Consider the following 23,412-nt stretch of genomic DNA (forward strand, 5'->3'; position numbering starts at 1 on the left):
CCCCATCAACTCAGAATTGAGCTTCTGTGATTAGTGACTCTGAGGCTTCTGTGCACACAGAATGTATGAGATGGGTAGGAAAGGGCAGTAGATGCATTCAGAGGTCCCAGGAAAAAAAGAGGAAAGGTCTGAGTGATTGTCTTCCTTAAAGATCACACTTAGTTTCCTATTTGTAAGATGGGCATGACCCCATGCCTCATCTCCCTGCTGGATAATGGTAGGATACAGTAAAGTTGCATCAGTGAACTCTCAGAGTCTCTAAGCCCTATGGTCACAGTCAGACAGTAGTTCCACTGAGAAGCTAAAGGAGACCTGCAAAGACATCAATAGGAGGCTATGAGGAGCAGGAGTTTAGGATGAAGGGTGCTTCCTCCTTTACCTTCTCACGTACAGAGCCTTGTGGCTTTCATAACATCTCCATTAAAACTAGCCTCAGTGGGATAACAGACTCAACTTTAGGTTAATTGCTAAATGGTGAATTCGTTCTCATACACATTTTAAAACTCAGCTAAAGCCTCCACAGGTGCTGTGTGAGGAGAGGGAAAAAGGAAACTAATGCTGCTGAAGTGAATGCTTGTTTTCATTGAGTCTACCCTCATTGTGGGTTTATATGTGACACCTCTCTGTAGACTCCATTTATGTTGGAGGAAAATCTCTGACTTTGATCATCTCATCATTACATCCCCTGACACTCACAAATCACATTCTACTAGGCTTGAGCCCCCTCAGTGGCACCTTTTACATGCAAAATATTTAGCCATCCAACTTTTAGATGACTAAGAGAGTACCCAAATTCACAATCTGAAAGTAAACCAAACCCAGCAAAATTGTAATGCACCGATTTTTATGGGAGGGAAAACTGAACTGATAATACATAGTGAGCAAAAACGCAGATACTGTTGAAGAAGCATAGGCTGTGAGAGCTGGAAAAGCCCTTAAATTTCCTCAAATTCTACCCCCTTATTTTATAGGTGAGGAAAGTGGAGAATAAAGTCACATTCTTTGTGATTTTGATTGGTTCAAAGATGGGAACAGAGATAGGAACTCATGATCTTAAGTGTGGTTTCTTCCATTCCTTTCAGTGGGACACTCTACATTCCAGCAGCTGGTGTGGTTTTAATGATTAAGCTTTAGCACAGGACAAAAACTGTTCTCTGTTGCTTGCATTAAAAAGGCCAGGGAATGATGTGTATCCAACAGCCTGAAGATTCTAACCTCGAGTTTAGAAGAACTTTATAAGTTGTCTACTGGGACCATCCCTCCCATTTGGTGTTCAGCTTCTCCACACTGTGATCAAAGGGTTTGGATAATCTGCTAGGACATCTCTAAGCCTTCCTGTTCTACTGCTCAACAAATAGCCTAGGGAAGTTGTTTGTCAGCCTGATCTGCCTCTAACTCCAAACTTTGCCCTAGACCTGCTCCATAGATCTAAGAAAGCAGATTTGATCTTTTTTCCCCACATACCAGCCCCTCTCCAGATGGTTGAAGATGGCTGTCAACCTTTGTCCCAAGCTCCTTCCTCTACAGAGCAAATGTCTCAGATCCATCAATGACTGGGCCAAGCAGCATGCAAAGATGGCAAAACCTCTCAGCAAAGACTATTTCCTGTGAGGCCTCCTGCTGCCTCGAATGGAAAATATATTTAGAAATAAAAAGAATATTAAGAATTTGAATTTATGAGATTTATTAAAATTAAAAGTTTTACTATCAAGCATTGTCATGCTTTTCTACCTATAAGGAAAATGCAAAGGTCCTTGCATTTTCTACTTTTTTCAATAACTACTTACCCTTACTGAGTCTGAATTCCCTCATTTATAAATTGGCAATAATAAAGTTGTGGGGCTATTAGAGATTATGTCAGCCCAGCAGAGTGCCTGCCACTGAGTGGACACTCCATATATGGTAGAAATGATCACAGCCTATGCTCCCCTTCACCTCTCCTAGCTCTTCACACCTCCTCCCTGTGCTCTTTGCAGGGTCAGAGTCCACTGCTCCCTCAACAGCCCCTCCAGTCTCCTCTCCAAGGTGTCTAGTAAACATTTGTCTCTCCTTTCTCTGAGTTTCTGTCACAAAACTGGCATCAGAGTTGCCGTAGTCTCCAGCTCATTGGTATGTTTTAAGCTGTCTAATTCATCCCTTGCACCATTCTTGCATCCTTTGCTTCCTGCCCTCCTCCCTCTCCAAACAAACACACAGTCTATTTTCAACCAAAGGACAAAAGAATGCTATTAAAATAGCTGTCAGATCAGGAAATGCCTCTGCTTAAAACCTTCCTGTGGCTTTCCATCTCAATTGGAATAAAAGCTGAAATCCCCTCAAAATGACCTCGATACTCCCATGATTTTGCTCTCCACCACATTGCTTCTCTGGCAGCCTCCCTTTCACTCCCAGTCCTGCTCACTGTGCCCCATCCTCATGGCTTCCTTACTACTCCTCAAGCCTTCCAGGCAGACTCCCACCTCTGCATCCTTTTGTCTGGAATGATCTTCCCTGTGCCTCCTTCAACTCTGTCAAGTCTATGCTAAAATGGAATATTCTAAGGGAGACCTTCCCTAACCATCCTATTTGAAGTTTATGCACATCTCTCCCAGGACATTCTTGGTCACTTTCCAGTTTTATTTTCTTCTCAGCATGTATCACTAACTTATGTGACTGATATATCGTCTCTCTTCTCTGTAAGTCCTCACAAGAATTTGAGTCACATGGGGACAGATGTTTTTCTTAGAACAGTACCCAATATGCATCATATATTCTATCTGTTCACCCAAAATGAACTTGTGGGAAGGTACTATGATGGGACAACTGTGGGTTTTGGATTTCCCCATTCCCGTTCTGCCACTGACTGTCCTTTGGAACAGTTACTTAAACTTATAGCTTCAGGTCCCTCATGTGTGAAAGAGAAGCATAATAGTAATTATCTTGTAGCATTTTGATGATGATCTCTCAAGATGGTCAAGGTCTTTCCAGTTGTAAGAGAAACTCACTCCCAGTGTCTATTTACTAATGCTTTATCTATGGTTGTCATTTCCTCCATTACAGGCATGCTTTCTCCATGCAATGGGTGGTTGGGATACAGACAGCTCAGGACTCATGCCATTCCAGGATGGCAGTCCCAAAAGAAAGAAAACTTCTCTAAGAATCTTTGCCTTAAAATCCCAAAGACGAGCTCAAACAAGGGTGTCTGGGATCATGTGCCACTCCCAGAGCCAATATCTTTGGCCAGAAGGATGTGAGGGTGTAATTGACCAGGTCTGGGTCTTGTGCTCACCCTATGGCCAGGGTGCTGTAGAGGCAGCTCCACTGGGAAAATGTGGTCAGGGAAGAGTAATTCCCAAATGAAGGCGATTAAATTTAAAAAGAAGGAATAATATAGTGTTCCAAATTAAATAAAACAGATGTCCCTGACAAAGTGAGACTGTATTAATTCATGGAATTCAAAGAATGATAAATAATCAAACAATGACTAGGATGGAAAGCACCTGGACCTCAACAACAGTGATCAACAGAACTTGATTTCAGTGCAAACTTCACCTTTAGCATTTTATCTGCTTTATATGAGTTAACTTCTCTTTCCTTCACTGAAGTCTGGATTTCTGGATACATAGTGAGAGTTAGTAACATTTCCACCACAAATTCATGCCCTCTTCATAGATGGGTTGATATGGGAACAGAGGACTTAGGCAATTCTGAGAAGCAGAAGACTTGGGCATGTGTGTTCCCTTTATGCTCCTTCTGCCTCTTTTCTCTCTCTCCTGAATCTTAGCCAGCCTTGCTGGGTGCACAAAATTTATTATCCAAACAAGTATAATTTTAAGAGTGATTGGCTATCTTACTAATTATGCTGAGACAAACCAACAGCACCCCAGAAAAACTAAGACATGGTTTTTCATTCTCACTCTCACTCTCTGTCTCCCTTAAGACCTGTTCAAGAGGTTTTGTAACAGTTACTTACATCTCTATATGAATCAAAATACTTTCTCTCCCAGGGAAATTTTAAGTTACATCAAAAAATAAATAATTTTATTTCTTTTGTGAAGGAACTAGAAGGGATTGACTTTTTTACATTTAATTTTATAGGAGTTTTAAAAGATACTTTATGATTCCATGTCTTTAATCAAAGACATTCCTGCTGCCAGATAAAGGTGTGTGTGTGTGTGTGTGTGTGTGTGTGTGTGTGTGTGTGTTGGTTTTGGTTTTGACTTTTTTTCTCCATTATGGGACCCTGATCACAGCTGAATAAAGGAAGATAAAGCCAACTCAATGACTGTTAGAGCAATAATAAATATTTCACTGATCAACCTCATAATGCATATATAGGCTTTTAAAAAACTTTTTTGAATATAACTGACATACAGTAAATTACACAGATATAGAATATGTAATTTGATAAGTTTTTATGCATAGTCACAACAAAGATAATAAACATATCCATAACCCCTACAACACCCTTGTGCCTCTTGATAATTCCATAGTCCTCCCTCCCTGCCCTCTCCCAACCAATGTAACAAGTGATCTTATTTCTGTCACTTTAGATTTTCCTTCTGCTTAAAGGATTTTCTTTAATACTTCTTATATCATGAGTCTTATGGTGAATTCTCTGAGTTTTTTATGTGCTGAAAATAGTCTTTACTTCCCCTTCAATTTGGAAAGATTTTCAGTGGTACAGAAAACTGGATTGAAGGGTTTGGTTTTGTTTTTTTTTTTTTTGTTTTTTTCATTCAGTGCTCTGAAGATATTGTTGTACTTTTTTCTTTCTTGTGTTGTTTCCAACAGGAAATCTGCTTTGCTTTTTTTGTTCTTCTGAACATGACCAATCTTTATTTTCTGGCTATTTTAAAGATCTTCTTTTTATCATTTGAGCAATGTGATTATGATATGCCTTGGCATAATTTTCTCCCTGTTTCTTGTTCTTGGTGTTTATTGAACTTTTTAGACCTGTGGGTTTATAGTTCTCAGCAAATATGGAGAATTGCCAACCATTTTGTCTTCAAATATGATAATCTCCCCCACTTTTTTTTTCCTGGGACTACAATTACACATACATTAGGCCTCTTGAAGTTAACTCACTTCTCACTAATGCTTTCTTCATTTTTTCCCCTGTACTTAATTCTGGATAGTTTCTCTCTCTCTCTCTCTCTCTCTCTCTCTTTCTTCAAATTGACTAATCTTTTCTTCTGCAACATCTAATCTGCTTTTAGTCCCGTCTAGTGTATTTTTCATGCCAGACATCTAAAAGTTCAATTTGTATCTTTTTTTATTGGTAAAAAACATAAAATTTACCATCTTAATCATTTTTAAATGTATAGCTCTGTAGTATAAACTATATTTACATTGCTGTACAACAGATCTCCAGAACTTTTTCATTTTGCAAATCTAAAACTCTATGCCCATTAAACAACTCCTTTTTTCCCCCATGGTAAGTAACATTATAGTTTCTATTTCACTGTATTTGGCTACTTTAGAAACCTCATGTAAGTGTAATCTTACAGTTATTGTCCTTTTGTGACTGGCTGATGTCACGTAGCATAACATCTTCAAAGTTCATCCATGTTGTAGTATGTGACAGGATTTCCTTCCTTTTTAAGGCTGCATAGCATTCCACTGTATATGTACTACATCTGTTTACCCATTCATCTGTCAATGGACACTTAGGTTACATCCATCTCTTGGCTATTGCGAATAGTGCTGCCATGAACATAAGCATCCAAATATTTGAGACCTTGCTTGCAATTCTTTGGATATATGCCCAGAAGTGAGATTGCTGGATCATATGGTATTCTATATTTAAGTTCTTTAGGAATTGTCAGTTTTTCATAGCATTTGTGCCATTTAATAATACCACTAATAGTGCACAAGATTTTCAGCTTCTTCACATCACTGCCAACACTTGTTATTCTGTTTTAATAGTAACCATCCTAATTGATATGAGTGATATCTCTTTGTGGTTTTTATTTTTAATCCTGATGATTAATCATGTCTCCTCCAGAGAATAAAAAAAGGGAACATTTTCCAAATCATAAAGCTAGCATAACAATAATAATACCAAAATCTATTAGAGCATCACAGAAAACAGGAAAATTGCAGATGAATCTTACAAAAAATGGATGGAAATATTCCAAACAAAATAAATTCAGCATAATATAAAAAGGATAATAAGGCTAAGTAGATTTATTCAAGGATGAGAAATTGGTTTAGCATTGAAAGTCAATGTATCCCAGCACATTAACAAGAAAAGAGAAAGTTATATGATGATCTTGATAGATGCAGAAAAGCATATGATAAAATTCAAATTCCAATTATGATAAAAACTCCTAGCAAAATATGAATTAAAGAAAATTTTCTTATTCTGATAAAGAACACCTACCCTACAGTAAGCATTATACTTAATAATGAATTATTGAGACTGACAATGAGGCAAGAATACTTATATAAACACAATTTCTATTCAACTTTTAGTGGAACCCCTACTCATTGCAAGGATGTGAAAAAAGAAATACAGTGGTTAAGAATCAGAAAGGAAGAAATAAAGCTTTCATTATTCCTAGATAGCATATGTGTAGAAAATCTAAAAGAATCTTCAAATTATTAAAAGAGGGGAATTTAGAAAGATCACTGATGCAAAGTCAATATATTTCTGTATACCAGTGACAGACAAAATGAAATTAAAAATAAATCTACATATCACAGTTATGGAAAGACAATCCAGTAGAACTAATTTAGGAAATCCATAAATAGACTTAAAAATGCCTAACAATTTAGTATATAATAATCAAAATTTTAATAAATGCTAAAAGGACAGATAACTCCATAATTTATATCTAGATAATACTCCTACTTGATCATATTCCTACTCATTCTATATATCTAAATAAGTACCAGAGAGATTAAGATTAAGATTTATACGTATATACCCCAATTAATATTAGAAAACACATGCTAAAGCTAAAAAAAGGGCCCTAGAAAAATTTTAACTGCTAATGACAAGTTGGAAAAATTTTCAAATTAAACATAAATGGTTAATATATTTTCTAGGATGTTTTCTTGCATATCAGTAAGGAAAAGACAAATCCCTCAAAGAAAAATAGGCCAAGGAAATAAATTAATAATCTATGGAAGAAAAACAAATGGTCAATTAGTACAAAAAAAATTAAACCTCAGTACTTAAGAAAATTAAAACTAAACCAATCAAAGAAAGAAAGATTTCAAAAACTGAAAAGACTAATTTGGGTTTGAATGTAGGAATCAGAGATTCTAACATATAGCTCAAAAATTATGGCATATCTATACAATAAAATACTCTTTAGCAACTCAAAAAATCATAGATGGACATTTGCCAACATGAAAATATTTTCAAAAAAAAAAAGGAAAATATTTTCACAACTATTGTGACATGAATTTAAAAAGTCCCAGAGTATAAGTCATATAAAATTATGTGTACAAAGATTCTGGAAGCAAATAGATCCAGATGTTATTCACTGTTATCTCTGGCATTGAATTTTATTCTTTTTATTATCAGCATTTTATATTTCTATAATAAGCGTGTACTATTTCCCAATAAATTTAATGTCAATAATAAAGGAAACTTTATGCTTTGTTTGCAATGTCTATTAAGGATAAACATTTCTGAGGAAATTATCTGCTGCAAATATTACTGATATCTGCAACAGTTCCTTAACATTAACAGAAAACATTGTCACTGGCACTGATTCCACTGGAAATCATGTGTAGTGCACACATTTACTTTGGATGTTTAGTTTCATTGGAATTCTTTGTGATAAGGCAATTCTCACAAATTTGATAATATTGTGGGTTTTATTAGGTGTGATTTTCTCTTAAGTGCTCTTATAAGAGAAGACATGGAGAACTCACTCTAACATGTGAGGGCACAAGGAGAAAAGTAGTCATCTATGGGCCAGGAAGGCGGCTTCACAAGGAACCAAATTAGCACCTTGACCTTGGACTTCTCAGCCTCCAGAACTATGAGAGATAAATGTCTGTTGTGTAAACCACTCCATCTGTGTAATTTGGTTATGGCAGCCCAAGCTAAGCGGTGAAGTATTTGCTTAGGTAAGTGTTTGGCTGGTTCTGCAGCCTCTATCACAAGAAATAGGATATTACAAAAGTCCGTTTGATAAATACTATCTATGGTGAAAAAACTAACACTGTACCTGATCACTGAAGAGGAAATTGGCATTGCCTATAAACTAACATCCACAGGAAACTACTATAAACATCAAATTAATTATGCTTGCATCTTGGTGTTGTTTTTGGTCATCTCCTACAACTGCTGCTAAAAACAAAATTCCCCTTTGGAAGAGAACTTCATTATTTTTAGAATTATAATAATAACCTTTCAGACAGGCAGGTTTAGGTTTGACTCAGCATTGCTACTTTTCCAGCTATGTGACTTCACAAGAGTTATTTAATCTATCTGAACCCCAATTTATATGTAGTATAGAGAAAATCGTAACTACTTTAGTTTTTTTTTGTTTTTCTTAATGCATCTTTTTTCAGACTTTTATTTTAAAAATCATAGCTATTTTAAAGTGATGTTATAAGCAGTCAATGAGATGGTATTTGTTAAATGTGACTGGCACATGGTAAATTCTCAACAAGGTCTATTCCCTTTCATGGCCACCCATTTCTTCCACCTAACCAGAACATGCTCCAACCTGTACCTCAATAATAAAAGCATTGGTGGTAATTAGGGGTTTGAGCATGGACTCTTCTTTTCCATTTTAATTCTGCTTCTCTAATTATGAATATTTATAGCTTCTTAAGAAAAGCAGTATTTCTACTGTAGGAACTTCTACACCATATACACACCTCACAATACTTTTGTACAAGGCTAGGGGATTTTTATAAGCCACAATTTTGATCCTTTCACTTTAATACTGAGAACTTTCAATGGCCTCCCTCTTTTGAAAAAAATAAATGCTATCTCTTTAAAATAGTGTTTAAAATACAGTTGACCTTTGAACAACACAGGTTTGAATTGTGCGGGCCCATTTATATGTGGGGTTTTTTTTGAACAAATACAAGACAGTACTGTATTTAATTTTCTTTTTTTTTTTAATTTTTTATTTATTTATGATAGTCACAGAGAGAGAGAGAGAGAGAGAGAGAGAGGCAGAGACACAGGCAGAGGGAGAAGCAGGCTCCATGCACCGGGAGCCTGATGTGGGATTCGATCCCGGGTCTCCAGGATCGCGCCCTGGGCCAAAGGCAGGCGCCAAACCGCTGCGCCACCCAGGGATCCCTGTATTTAATTTTCTTTATGATTTTCTTACCATTTTCTTTCCTGTAAATTATTTTATTATAAGAATATGGTATACAATACATATGCATTAGACAGCTGTTTGTTATCAGTAAGGCCTCGGATCAGTAGCTAAGTTTTGGAGAGTCACAAGTTATATGTGGAAGAGTGGCAGGGGATCTGGAGAGACTGCTGCCATCACTACTGCTCTTCGCAGCCCAGTGTTATAGTATTGCTGCTGGACTCTTCCCTCCCTCCTCACCCCGCCCCCCACCACCATCAGGATGATATGAGACTTGAAAGAAGACGATGCATACAAAATCATCTAGGGTGGAATTTACTTAGGTCATGATTGATATTGTTGACTCAGCCCGCTCATACAGCCACTCTGCACTGAACAAAATGATTAGAAGGAAGAACTCACTGCAAAAGAAAGACTCAGAAACAGTACTGTCTCCCACAGAGTTACACAATTTGGATTATAATTCAGTGTCAGAAAGCCAATTCAGAAGCACAATTATAAAGCTACTGGTGGCTCTGGAAAAAAACATAAAGGATTCTAGAGACTTCATGACTGCAAGATTTAGATCTAATCAGGCCGAAATTAAAAATAAGTGAGATGCAATCCAAACTAGATGCTCTAACTGATAGGGTTAATGAGGTGGAAGAGAGAATGAGTGACATAGAAGACAAGTTGATGATAAGGAAGGAAGCTGAGGAAAAAAGAAAAAACAATTAAGAGACCACGAGGAAAGGCTTAGGGAAATAAGCAATAACCTGAGAAGGGAGAATTTACATATAATTGGGGTTCCAGAAGATGCCAAGAGGGAGAGAGGGCCACAAAGTATATTTGAACAAATCATAGCTGAGAACATCCCTAATTTGGGAAGGGAAACAGGCATTCGGATCCAGGAGATAGAGAGGTCCCCCCAAAAAATAAAAAAAACTGTTCAACATCTCGACATTTAATAGTGAAGCTTGCAAATTCCAAGGATAAAGAGAAAATCCTTAAAGCAGCAAGAGAAAAGAGATTCTTAACTTATGTGGAGAGAAATATCAGATTAACAGCAGACCTCTCCACAGAGACCTGGCAGGCCAGAAAGGGCTGGCAGGATATAGTCAAGGTCCTAAATGAGAAGAACATGCAGTCAAGAATACTTTATCCAGCAAGGCTCTCATTCAGAATAGGAGAGATAAAGAACTTCCAAGATAGGCAGAAACTGAAAGAATATGTGACCACCAAACCAGCTCGGCAAGAAATATTAAGGGGGACCCTGTGAAAGAAAGAGGAAGCCCAAAGAAATAATCCACAAAAACAGGGACTGAATAGGTATTACAATGACACTAAATCCATATCTTTCAATAGTAACTCTGAACCTGAATGGGCTAAATGATCCCATCAAAAGACAGGGTTTCAGACTGGATAAAGAAGCAAGACCCATCTGTATGCTGTCTACAAGAGACTCATTTTAGACCTAAGGACACCTTCAGCCTGAAAATGAAAAATTGGAGAACCATTTACCATTCAAATGGTCCTCAAAAGAAAGCAAGGGAGGGCAGCCTGGGTGCATCAGTGGTTTAGCACTGCCTTCAGCCCAGGGTGTGGTCCTGGAGATCTGGAACTGAGTCCCACATCAGGCTCCCTGCATGGAACGGAACCTGCTTCTCCCTCTGCCTGTGTCTGTCTGTCTGTTTGTCTGTCTCTCTCTCTCATGAATAAATAAATTAAATCTTTTTTTTTTTTTAAAGAAAGCAGGAGCAGCAATCCTCATCTTTAAATATAAGTTTATCCCAAAGATTATAGTAAGAGATGAAGAGGGACACTATATCATACTTAAAGGATCTAGCCAACAAGAGGACCTAAAAATCATGAATATTTATGCCCCAAATGTGGGAGCTGCCAAGTATATCAATTAATAACTGAAGTAAAGACATACTTAGATAATACACTAATAGTAGGAGACTTCAACATGGCACTTTCAGCAAATGACAGATTTTCTAAGCAGAACATAACCAAAGAAATGAGGGCCTTAAATGATACACTGGACCAGATGTATTTCACAGATATATACAGAATTTTCTGAACACAACTGAATATACATTCTTCTCAAGTGCACATGGAATTTGATCCAGAATAGGCCACATACCAGGTCACAAATCAGGTCGCAAGCTGATATCAAAAGATTGGGATTGTCCCCTGCATATATTCAGACTACAATGCTTTGAAACTAGAACTCAATTACAAGAAGATATTTGGAAGAAACTCAAACACATAGAAGTTAAAGAGTATCCTACTAAAAGATGAATGGGTCAACCAGAACCAGGTCAACTAGAAAAGAATTAAAAAGATTCATGGAAACTGATGAAAATGAAGAAACAGCCATTAAAAATCTTTGGGATAGAGCAAAAGCAGTCCTAAGAGGGAAATACATCGCATTACCAGCTTCCTTCAAAAAATTGGGAAAAACTCAAATACACAAGCTAATCTTGCACCTAAAGGAACTGGAGGAAGAACAGCAAATAAAACCTATACCAGGCAGAAGAAGGGAGATAATAAAAATTCAAGCAGAAGTCAATGCAATAGAAACCAGAAGAACTTTAGAACAGATCAAAAAAAACAGGAGTTGGTTCTTTGAAAGAATTAATAAGATAGATAAGCCCAACCAGCCCTATTAAAAAGAAAAAGACTCAAATTGATGAAATCATGAAGAGGAGAGATCACAACCAATACCAAGGAAATACAAATGATTTTAAAAACATATTATGAGCAGCTATATGCCAACAAATTACATAATCTAGAAGAAATGGATGCATTTCTGGAAAACCACAAGTTATCCAAACTGGAACAGGAAGAAACAGAAAACGTGAACAGGCCAATAACCAGGGAGGAAATTGAGGCAATCATCAAAAACCTCCCAAGACACAAAAGTCCAGGGCCCAATGGCTTCCCAGGGGAATCCTATCAAACGTTTAAAGAAGAAATAATACATAATCTACTAAAGCTTTTCGGAAGGATAGAAAGGTATCGAATACTTCCAAACTCATTCTATGAAGCCAGCATCACTTTAATTCCAAAGCCAGACAAAGATCCCACCAAAAAGGAGAATTATAGACCAATATCCCTGATGAGCACATGGATGCAAAAATTCTCCTCAAGATACTAGCCAATAGGATCCAATAGTACATTAAGAAGATTATTCACCATGACCAAGTGGGATTTATCCCGGGGATGCAAGGCTGGTTCAACACTCATAAAACAATCAACATGATAGATCATATCAACAAGAGAAAAAACAAGAACCATATGATCCTCTCAATAGATGCAGAGAAAGCACTTGACTTTCTCTGCTGAAGAGTTTTGATCAGGAATGGATCCTGTATTTTGTCAAATCACTCTTATTGACAAAGTCCTAAGTCCTGTTTTGGCATTGCTTATGAAAATCCCCTAAATGGAGGCCAAGGCTTCCTGGCACAAGTATATAATGGTTATTTTTTTCCCTTTGTGGGGACAGATGTGATTAATAGCTTTTGTTTTCTATTTTTCTCAAGCAAAATATGGCAAGGGCTGGACTCTATTCTGACATACATTGAATATCTAGAGTAAAAGGGGTACACATTTGTGTACATAATATAAACATAATATAAACTAATATAAACATAAAATAAACATAATATAAACTTTCTATGTAATATGCTTTCTATGTAATGTGCAGCTATCATTTCAACATTCTCTTTGTTTAGAAAATCAAATATATTTATCTCTTATTTGTCTGTAAAAATTAGCAAGAAGCTTGTCCTTTGTATCCTAAATCAGAGCAGAAAAATGTTGTGATTAAATGCCACTATGTATATATATGATTTGCCCTGAAGAAGTAATAAAAGGAAACAGAACACTCTCCTCCTCTATCCTTCCTGGGAAGGTGATCAGCTTCTCCCAACAGGCACTCAGCTGTAAGTGGCAAGTAAAACTCTTCTGTGGTCTTCTCACTAACAAGTGAGCTATACTTGCTCTGGGTGTCAGTTTGTAAGGCAGTTAAAAACTTCCACTTTCAAGGACAGGGTTGGGCACAGCACAGTACTAGCGGAGTAATAACTGGCTTCTCCACCAGTGTAGAGAACAATGACAAAGCTACAGGTGGGTGAAGAATATGATTTATAATCTATATAAGAAAAAGATCAATTGAATCACTTTTGCCACCAGACATATATGTCTTGGCCTGTACTTCCCACAAAGTTGTGGGAAGTATTTTCTCTACTTCCTTAACTTAAATATCTAGGTTATAATCTTTCTTATTAAAGAATTAAAGCTTTTGCCTATGAATACAGTTGAGAGCATCTTACAAACTTTGGTATATAGCCTTCTAAAAAGTCCATTTTATTTTTAATGTCTTCTTTGAAACAATAGCTGGTAGTTTTTGTTTGTTGATTTTTGTTTGAATCTGTGCAATTAAATTTTAATCTAATTTTTCAACTATATGACTTGTACAATTCTGCTCTTCAGAGTTAATAGGAGTTTTGTTATAGCTCAGTGATGCATTTCTTAAGTCTTCCATAAATGTTCAAAAAAGAGGATAGTCTCTATATGTAGAGTTTATATCATATATAATTTTACCTTATTATTTTATTATTCAAAATCTTCTTTATATATCAAGTATGTGAGTGTGCATGAGAATAATGTACATTTGAATCACCTGGGCCTTTTGTTAGAATGCAGATTCTGATTCAGTAGGTGTGGGCTGGGCCTGAGATTCTGCATCTCTAGCCAGCTCCAGATGAATCCCATGCTGCTGGTCTGCGGACCTCACTTTGAGCAGCAAATGTTTAAGTCATTGTTCATTAAGGTTTTATAACTTAGAGGCTAGGCATCCTCACATATTGAGTAGCCCACCTGTATGCATTCTTCTTCCTTACATTAGATCTGCACTTCCAAGTTCTCATTAAGTGTTTGTGTCTCTCATTTTTCCCATAATTCTAACTTGTAAAATATCACATTATTGAATACTAAGATACTTCTTCACAATGCACTTTCCTTTGATCAATACAGAATTGATACCTCTTTGTCAGGTCTCATGCTACTTTGCCTTGCATGCTACTCTATATGATGTTTATGAAACCATCTTGATTTCTTTTTCATTTGAATTTGCCCAGTATATGCCTAAAACATAATAGATATTCAATAAAATTAAATAAATAAGTAAAGCTATTGTCATCTTTTATTTTTAACCTTTATCACTTTAAGAAGTGTCTTTTTTTTTAAAAAAAAAAGTGTCTTTTTTTTTTAAACTCACTCTAGAGTTTCTTGATGACTCTCAAGTTCTCCTCCAGATTATTGATTTGATGTCAGAAGTGTTCATTCTATTTACTACTACTTCCACTGTGAGAGGATTTTTAAACTAATATATACCTATAGGTATTGTATAAGTTTCCCATTCACTTAGGTAGTACATGGATCTAGCCTTTGCTCTAGCCTAATGGTCAAAGCACCTACTTTATGGAGGCCACCCCATTCATACACTTGAAGACCAATGAAGCAATTGCTTTCTAAAATTATGATATATTTCTTATATAGATTTATTTTCCTTTATATTTAAGGGTGTGGTCCCCTTTTCTTAAGCTATAGTATCCTGTTATAAGCCTTACTGTAGATTTTTCTTGTTTACTTTTTCTTAAATGACATCTATCTAGACACTGCATTTTTCAAAAGACAGGATGAGAAGTCTTTGGTTTCCATTTTATGCTCTTGAGAGCTCATTTTGTAGCTAAAGCTAAAGACCTGATTTATGCACACAGTTCCTAGGTCATTTTACGTTCACTAGCAATGCAACTGCTATGCAGTGTACACTTCTTACTTGAACAAAATAACACATAAGACTAGACTTCCTCATAAACTGTTCCTACGCTCTAACTCCATCCACATTTACAATATTTTTCCTTAGGTTACTAAGCATTTCAGGATGCCATGTCCTTTCTCCAGGCACCTTTCATATAATACAATAGATTCATAGAAAAGCCTGGAATGAGAAGGGAGGTGTGATATTGCAGGATCTGGTAAGGAAGAGTAGAATAATTCTGATGGGCAAAGATAATACCTCATAGTTCAGGAATGGTCAAATTTCCCAATGGTCGCTTTAGGACTCTTTCATTCTTAAAAAGGGGGGGGGTGGTTGGGGCGTGGGGGACACATAGAAAAGAGATAAAATAAAATACTTTTCTATTTTCCTTGTAATTGAGTTTCTATCTGGCTCAAAGGCTGAATGAAGTATGTGGTATGCTTCAAAGAATATGCTTCTCAATACAAATGGGAAATCTATTCTGACTGTAGCCATCTGAATTTCTACTGTGGACACCATTTTTTGTAGTCATTTTTTGTTTTATTGAGTGATAGTATAGCAGGCAGGCCACTCTCCTATCAGGCTGAAGCCAAGGATGCCATAACCTTGGAGTACTAATACACCTCTGGTCAGACCCCTATATTAGTGAAGTATACAAGAAAATACATGAAATTCCCATTTTTCATCAATTTTGTGTGACCTGAATAAATTGAATAATCTCAGAGGACCCTTGGTTTTATCATGGATAAAATAACTTAGATTTTACTATCCCATCCAACCACAGAATGTTTTGAACAAAATCTCAAAGTGCATTAGGAGTGTTTTTATTTTTCCTAGAGTTTTAGTGTCAGAAAGGCCTTATGGAGCAGAAGCTCTCCACTTTTCAAAAGCAGAAAACTCAGAATTTACAATGGTCTTATTGGAATATCATGTAATGTTAACATTAAATTCAGAGTAATTACACAATCCTGAGATATTAGAATAAACATGTAGAAGCAGGTGTCAAAAGTTTAAGTTTACAGTAGAAAGAGAAAACATATACTTTTGCTTGTTTCTACTTTTTAACATTATTTTCAAGTTCTATGTGATAAATTATATGCATGCTCCTTTCAATTATCTATTGTTTTTATTTTTTTTTAAGATTTTATTTATTTATTTTAGAGAGAGAGCATGGGGGGAGGACCAAAGGGAGAGATAGAGAATCAAGCAGAGTCCACACTGAGGAAGGAAACTGACACAGGGCTCAATCCCAGGACCTGAGATCATGACCTGAGCCAAAACCAAGAGTCAGACACTCAACTGCACCACCCAGATGCCCCTCTATAGTTTTTAGAAGAGTTTTACAAACTTAAGATTAACTTTTACTGGACTTCTGTCTTTCGGACTCTTGAAGATGTTATTTTATTGGAGGTAGCAGAACACGGCTTGCTTTTATTTTTACTTATTTTTATTTTTTTACTTTTTAAAGACTTTTTTTATTTGACAGAGTGAGAGCATAAGCAGGGGGAGTGGCAGGCAGAGGGAGAGGGAGAAGCAGGCTCCCCTCAGAGCAGGAAGCCCAATGTAAAGCTTAATTCCAGGACCCTGGGATCATGACCTAAACCAAAGGCAGAGGCTTACCCAACTGAGCCACCCAGGCACCCGCACACCCTGCTTTTAAATTTAGTTAAAAATGTTAGTTAACTAATTATTCCAATCATGTGATAACATAAATAGGAAGAAACCAGCCAACTCTGACTCAAGGGCTCAGGCACTTTGTTGAAAGAGGTACTGCTCCTCCTCCCCAGTCACTGTGTGGTGTTCCAAACAGATTTTAATCCCATGAGAGCAAGATTATACATTTCCTTCTTTCTTTTTTCTTTTCAGGGCAGAAGCTTTGAAACAAAATTAAAATGTGCAGTGTCATTCTACCTGGAACTTGGCCACATGGAATAAGAAATACTTTGTTCTTTTATTTCTTCAGCTGTGCAACCATGGTAAACAGAAAGGGAAGCTACAGATGGTTGTGTTTTTATTAGTGTATATGCATGTCTGGGAGGGCTTGTCTCTTAAAGACCAGGAGATTTTGATTTATTTTTTATATGGTAACCCCAAAGTAATTGCAAATCACTGCAAAGCATTGCAAAGTATTGAGTGAGGACATGATAATGTTCAGATAGCAAGATGCCTTCTACAGTGAAAGAAAATATCTTCCTAGAAAAAGGATAAATAGATGTTTCTACTCAACAACCATGCTCTGTAGCCTTGGCCAGAAAAGGGAAATTGAGAAGATACTGGAATTTTCCACCCAGTTCCAAACAGCTGTAGAAAGGAATTACAGCTGTTTGCTTCTCTATAATACCATCTCCTTTTAAGAGCTTCTTCTCAATTGACCAGAAATATCCATTTGACTTGTGGCTACAGAAATATGGATAAGGATTATTGCTATTCAATTCCTGACAATTAAAATAGGACTTTGAAGTAAGACAATAAACTTAAAAGCCAAGCTTTGTAGGGAAGATAATTTTCTTTTTTAAATTTAAACTCAATTAGCCAACATATAGTACATCATAAGTTTCAGATGTAGTGCTCAATAATTTATTGGTTGTTATAACACCCAGTGCTCATCACATCGTGTGCCCTCCTTAATGTCCATCACTCAGTTACCCCACCACCCCATTCCCCTCCAGCAACCCTCAGTTTGTTTCTCAAAGTTAAGAGTCTCTCATAGTTTATCTCCCTCTCTGATTTATTCCCAGTTTTTTAACATATATATTTTTTATTGAAGTTCGATTTGCCAACATATAGTATAACACCCAGTGCTCAGCCCATTAAGTGTCCCCCTCAGTGCCCATCACCCAGTCACAGCCCACCTGCTCTCCCACTCAGTTTTTAGGAAAGAGAATTTTCTAAATTTCTTTCTTTCATTTGTTCAAACCTGGAGAGTACTCAGATTTTTTACACAATGGCAACACCTATATTCCTTCTGCTCATGATAGTTAGGCCTTGTTGCATGGAGATAAGAGGAGAATATGATGCAGAAGAAGGGAGGGAAGTCAATCCCTGTTATTAGAAGGCTGTAGGAAGGAAAAGGGAAAGAGAGAAGACATGGAAAATAGTCAGATCTGGGTGTCCCAACTTCTCTCAGCTTCAGCCAGGACTGGGTGTTAGAAAAGAAAGAAATGCCATGAGAGAAAGGGAGTTATTGGTTTGGGTCTCTGCAAAGAGCCCAACCACTGATCACACTGCTTGAGTGTTGACAAAGCCACATCAGAGTTTAATTTGGCAACAAAAAGTGGTTAGGCAGAGATTAGCCTTCAAGTTTGCTTTTCAAGGCAGCTTTCTGTTGCTACAGGGCAGAAACAAAAACAAAATGTTCCTTTATTCCTTGCATAGGGTAGAGCAAGAGTGAGGAGGAAGGATTGAGCAATCAGGTGACTAAACAGGCAGGTGAAGGCCTGCACTTTAGGGCCTGGACTGGTGAGGTGTAAAGAGATCCCTGGTCTTGGGTTGGGATGGACCACCATAACAGGAGGGCACATGCAGGACAAAGAGTTTGTTATGGATCTTGGATACTAGCCCTTTATCTGATACACCATTTACAAATATCTTCTCCCATTCTGTAGGTTGTCTTTGAGTTTTGTTGACTGTTTCTTTTGCTGTGCAAAAGCTTCTTATCTTGATGAAGTCCCAATAATTCATTTTTGCTTTTGTTTCTCTTGCTTCATGGATGAATCTTGGAAGAAGTTACTGTGGCCAAGTTCAAAAAGGGTGTTGCCTGTGTTCTCCTCTAGGATTTTGATGGAATCTTGTCTCACATTAAGATCTTTCATCCATTTTGAGTTTATCTTTGTGTATGGTGCAAGACGGTGGTCTAGTTTCATTCTTCTGCATGTGGTTGTCCAATTTTCCCAGCACCATTATTTGAAGAGACTGTCTTTTTCCAGTGGATAGTCTTATTAAACTCAACAGCAAAGAAACAAACAATCCAATCATGAAATGGGCAAAAGACATGAACAGAAATCTCACAGACAAAGACATAGACATGGCCAACAAGCACATGAGGAAATGCTCTGCATCACTTGCCATCAGGGAAATACAAATCAAAACCACAATGAGATACCACCTCACACCAGTGAGAATGGGGAAAATTAACAAGGCAGGAAACCACAAATGTTGGAGAGGATGTGGAGAAAGGGGAACCCTCCTGCACTGTTTGTGGGAATGTGAACTGGTGCAGCCACTCCAGAAAACTGTGTGGAGTTTCCTCAAAGAGTTAAAAATAGATCTGCCCTATGACCCAGCAATTGCACTGCTGGGGATTTACCCCAAAGACACAGATGTAATGAAACACCAGGACACCTGCACCCCGATGTTTATAGCAGCAATGTCCACAATAGCCAAACTGTGGAAGGAGCCTCGATGTCCATCGAAAGATGAATGGATAAAGAAGATGTGGTCTATGTATACAATGGAATATTACTCAGCCATTAGAAACGACAAATACCCACCATTTGCTTCAATGTGAATGGAACTGGAGGGTATTATGCTGAGTGAAATAAGTCAATCGGAGAAGGACAAACATTATATGGTCTCATTCATTTGGGGAATATAAAAAATAGTGAAAGGGAATAAAGGGGAAAGGAGAAAAAATGAGTGGGAAATATCAGACAGGGAGATAGAACATGAAGACTCCTAACTCTGGGAAATGAACTAGGGGTGGTAGAAGGGGAGATGGGAGGGGGGTGGGGGTGACTGGGTGACGGGCACTGAGGTGGGCACTTTATGGGATGAGCACTGGGTGTTATTCTATATGTTGGCAAATTGAACACCAATAAAAAATAAATTATATAAAAAAAGAAGGAAAAAGAAAAAAGCTGGGGAAATAAAGAAGGCTTTTCTTAGATTGTAAAAAAAAAAAAAAAAAAAGAGTTTGTTATGCCACTGTAACCTAAGGTGAGCTGAGAAAACTCTAGTCAACCGAGATAAACCAGACTATGGATTCCACCAGGTGGAGGACCTTAGCTACAGATGCAGTAGGCAAGCAGACAGGGTGCCCAAGCAGACAGGGCATCCTCATGAAGACTGGCAGAATGGAATGGAAAGCATCACAAGTGCTGGGAGCCCGTTTTCCCCAAGCCAGGAAGTCATGAAGTCCTGGCTTCATAGAATAACCTGGGATCTTTCCTTCTCTAATGATCTGGTGTGGTGGTGCAGCTCAAACAATATAGAATTATCCCTTCCTTGAAGGTTTGATAAAAATTAAAAGCTGATCATTTATTTTAAAATAATCTTAACACCCAGATTTAAAGAAGAAAATTATCAAATTAAATTTAAATGCAACACCCAACTATATGCTGCTCCCGTGAGTCCCCTTACATTATAAAGACATATGTAGGTTGAAAATAGAAAGATAGAGGGAAAAAGCAGATCATCTAAACATTAACCAGCAGAAAGTTGGTATAGTTCTACTTATTTCAGGCAAAGTGCATTTCAGAAAAATACCTATTATAAGTAATAATGAAGAACACTGCACAATGATGGAGGTAATTCATCAAAAATGCATAGCAATCCGAAACATGTATGGACTCAATCACACTTCAAAGTACATGAACAATACTACTACAACTGAAAGAAGAAACAGGCAAATCTAATCATTAAAGCTAAAGAAGTCAGCACTAGCATATACATACTTGATAGAAAAAAGTAGAAAGAAAATCCATTCTGAACAACACAATACTACCAACCAATTTGAGCTAATTGACATTAGTTGACATTCAACAATAAAATAGTATGCATTTTTTTAAATGACTTGTAACATTCATCAGGATGGACATTATCCTGGACCATATACTAATTCTCAAAAACTTTGAAATGACCAAAATCATACAGGCTATGTTCTCTGACTACCTGAAATTAAGTTAGAAACCAGTAACAATATATCTATAAAACTCCCAATGTAGAACATTATGAGTCAAAAAAGTAGGGAAATTATTTCCAAGGGAAATAATAAGATATTTTGAACTGAATGATAATCACAATACAGCATATCAAAAGTTGTGAGATGCAGCTAAATGAAAACTTACATGGAAACCGTATAGTTTTAAATAATGATGATAGAAAATAATGAAGGCTTAAAATTGCCAGTTCAGGGGTTCTTATTAAACTAAAAAACTGAGAAACAAACCCAAAGTAAGTAGAAAAAATAGAGAGATAAAACTGAGGAACCATAAAATAATAAATGAACAAAATGGAAAGAAACCAATGAAATCAAAAGCAACTCAGAAAGGAACAATATGATTGATAAACCTCTAAATAGATCAATTAATTTCAAAAAGGCACAAGTACAAAATTTAGGAATAAAACAGAAGATGGTAGTACATATACTATAGACATTAAAGGAATATGAATGGAATACTATAAATAATTTTATTTCACTAAATTAGATAATTTTGATGAAATGGACAAATTCCTTGACAGACACAGACAAAAGTTACCAATTAACCAAGGAAAAAGGGAAAATATGAAGAGCCCTATGACTATTTTTAGAAATTACATTCTTAATTAAAAATATTCCCACAAAGTAACCCAATTTCTAAGTGACACTACTGATAAATTCTATAAATCACTTAAGGCAGAAAGAAAAACAAATTTACTCAAATAACTTTAGAAAATAGAGGAAAAAGGACACATCCCAACTAAGTTTACTGTTAGTATTACCTTTATAACTAAGCTAGACAAATATTTTACAAGAAAACTATAGATTTCACGAATATATGCACAAAAAAAATCTTAGCCAAATATTAGCAGATCAAACTCAACAGTATACAAAAATGATACTACATTATGATCAAGTGGGATTTATTTCAGGAATGCAAAGTTGGCCTAACATTCAAATATTAATATAATTCATCACTGAGTAAGAGTAATTCATAACAGAATAAAAGAGAAAAGTCATATGATCATCTCAATAGATACAAGAAAAATTTTGACAAAATCTAATATTTATGCATGACCAAAAATCTCTTTGCAAACTATGAAAAACCTAAATCTAGCAGCACACTTCCTATTAATCCCACATGCTTATATTTGGGACCAAAGCAAGAAATTCCACCTTTACCAATTCATCATTTACTAGAGGTCCAAACTAGTGGTTAAGGCCAGAAAAATAAATAAAAGTCCTAATATCAGAGAGGAAGCATTAAAATTGCCTTTATTAACTAATGGCATGACTATACATATAAAACATGCTAAGAAGTCCTTAAAAAATCTCCTAGGATTAGAAGTGAATTTAGCAAAGTTATTTAGTTCAATAGACAAAAATTAATTATAGTAGCAATGAAAAATCAGAAAATAAAATAATTATCATTAACAGTATCATTCAGTATATGAAATGCTTAGGAATAAAATGAACAAAATATGAACAAGTATCAAACATTGAAGTCATAAACATTGTTATATATTATGACATATATGTCAATATTCATATATTATGAATGATATTAAGTGAACAGATATACCATGTTTACAGGTTAGATGACTCAATATTGTTAAGATATCAATTCATCCAAAATTGATTTATAGATTTAACACAATTCCAATATTTGCAGGTTAGTTTTGTTCTTTGGGTTTTTTGTTTTTGTTTTGTAGACAAGCTGGTTCCAAAACTTGTATGAAATTTCAAAAGAACAATCACCAAAACAGTTTTGAAAAATAAGAATGAAGTTGAATGAGGGGCACCTGGGTGGCTCAGTGGTTGAGTGTCTGCCTTTGGCTCAGGTCATGATCCTGGGATCCTGGGATCATGTCCCACATCAGACTCCTCACAGGGAGCCTGCTTCTCCCTCTCCCTATGTCTCTGCCTCTCTCTGTCTGTCTCTCATGAATAAATGAACAAATATTTTTTAAAAAGAATGAAGTTGAATGACACAAGGATTACTATAGAGCTATAGTAATTAAAATAGTACAGAATTAGACAGAGAGAGTGCATACATGCAGGGAGAGAAAGAGAGAGAGGGAGGGTGAGAGAGAGAGAATCTTGAGCAGACTCCCCACTGAGCAGAGAGCCTGGCTCAAGACTTGATCCCATGACCCTGAGATCATGACCTGAACCAAAACCAAGAGTTGGACACTTAACCAACTGAGCCACCCAGGTGGCCCTGAAGTAAGTACAAATTTAAACCACACTGAAATTAACACTATATCCAATACATTGGCTAAAATTTAAAAGACTGTCAGTATCAAGTGTTGGTGAGGATGTAGAACAACTGGAATTTACATACTTTGGCTGTGGGAGTGTAAAATGGTACAACTACTTTGGCAAATGGCATGGCCATTTTTCATAAA

The 23,412-nt window shown here is 36.5% G+C and overlaps 1 long non-coding RNA gene across 1 annotated transcript; it reads left to right on the forward strand.

The window, feature by feature from the left end:
- The first annotated feature begins 7,890 nt into the window (after positions 1-7,890).
- LOC119867157 lies at positions 7,891-18,868 on the forward strand. Its single transcript, XR_005382540.1, has 3 exons — positions 7,891-8,067; positions 16,954-17,063; positions 18,811-18,868. It is a non-coding gene; the product is annotated as an uncharacterized LOC119867157 (long non-coding RNA).
- Positions 18,869-23,412: the final 4,544 nt, after the last annotated feature.

This window comes from Canis lupus, chromosome 32, assembly GCF_011100685.1.
Source record: "Canis lupus familiaris isolate Mischka breed German Shepherd chromosome 32, alternate assembly UU_Cfam_GSD_1.0, whole genome shotgun sequence".
In the NCBI taxonomy this organism is placed as follows: domain Eukaryota; kingdom Metazoa; phylum Chordata; class Mammalia; order Carnivora; family Canidae; genus Canis; species Canis lupus.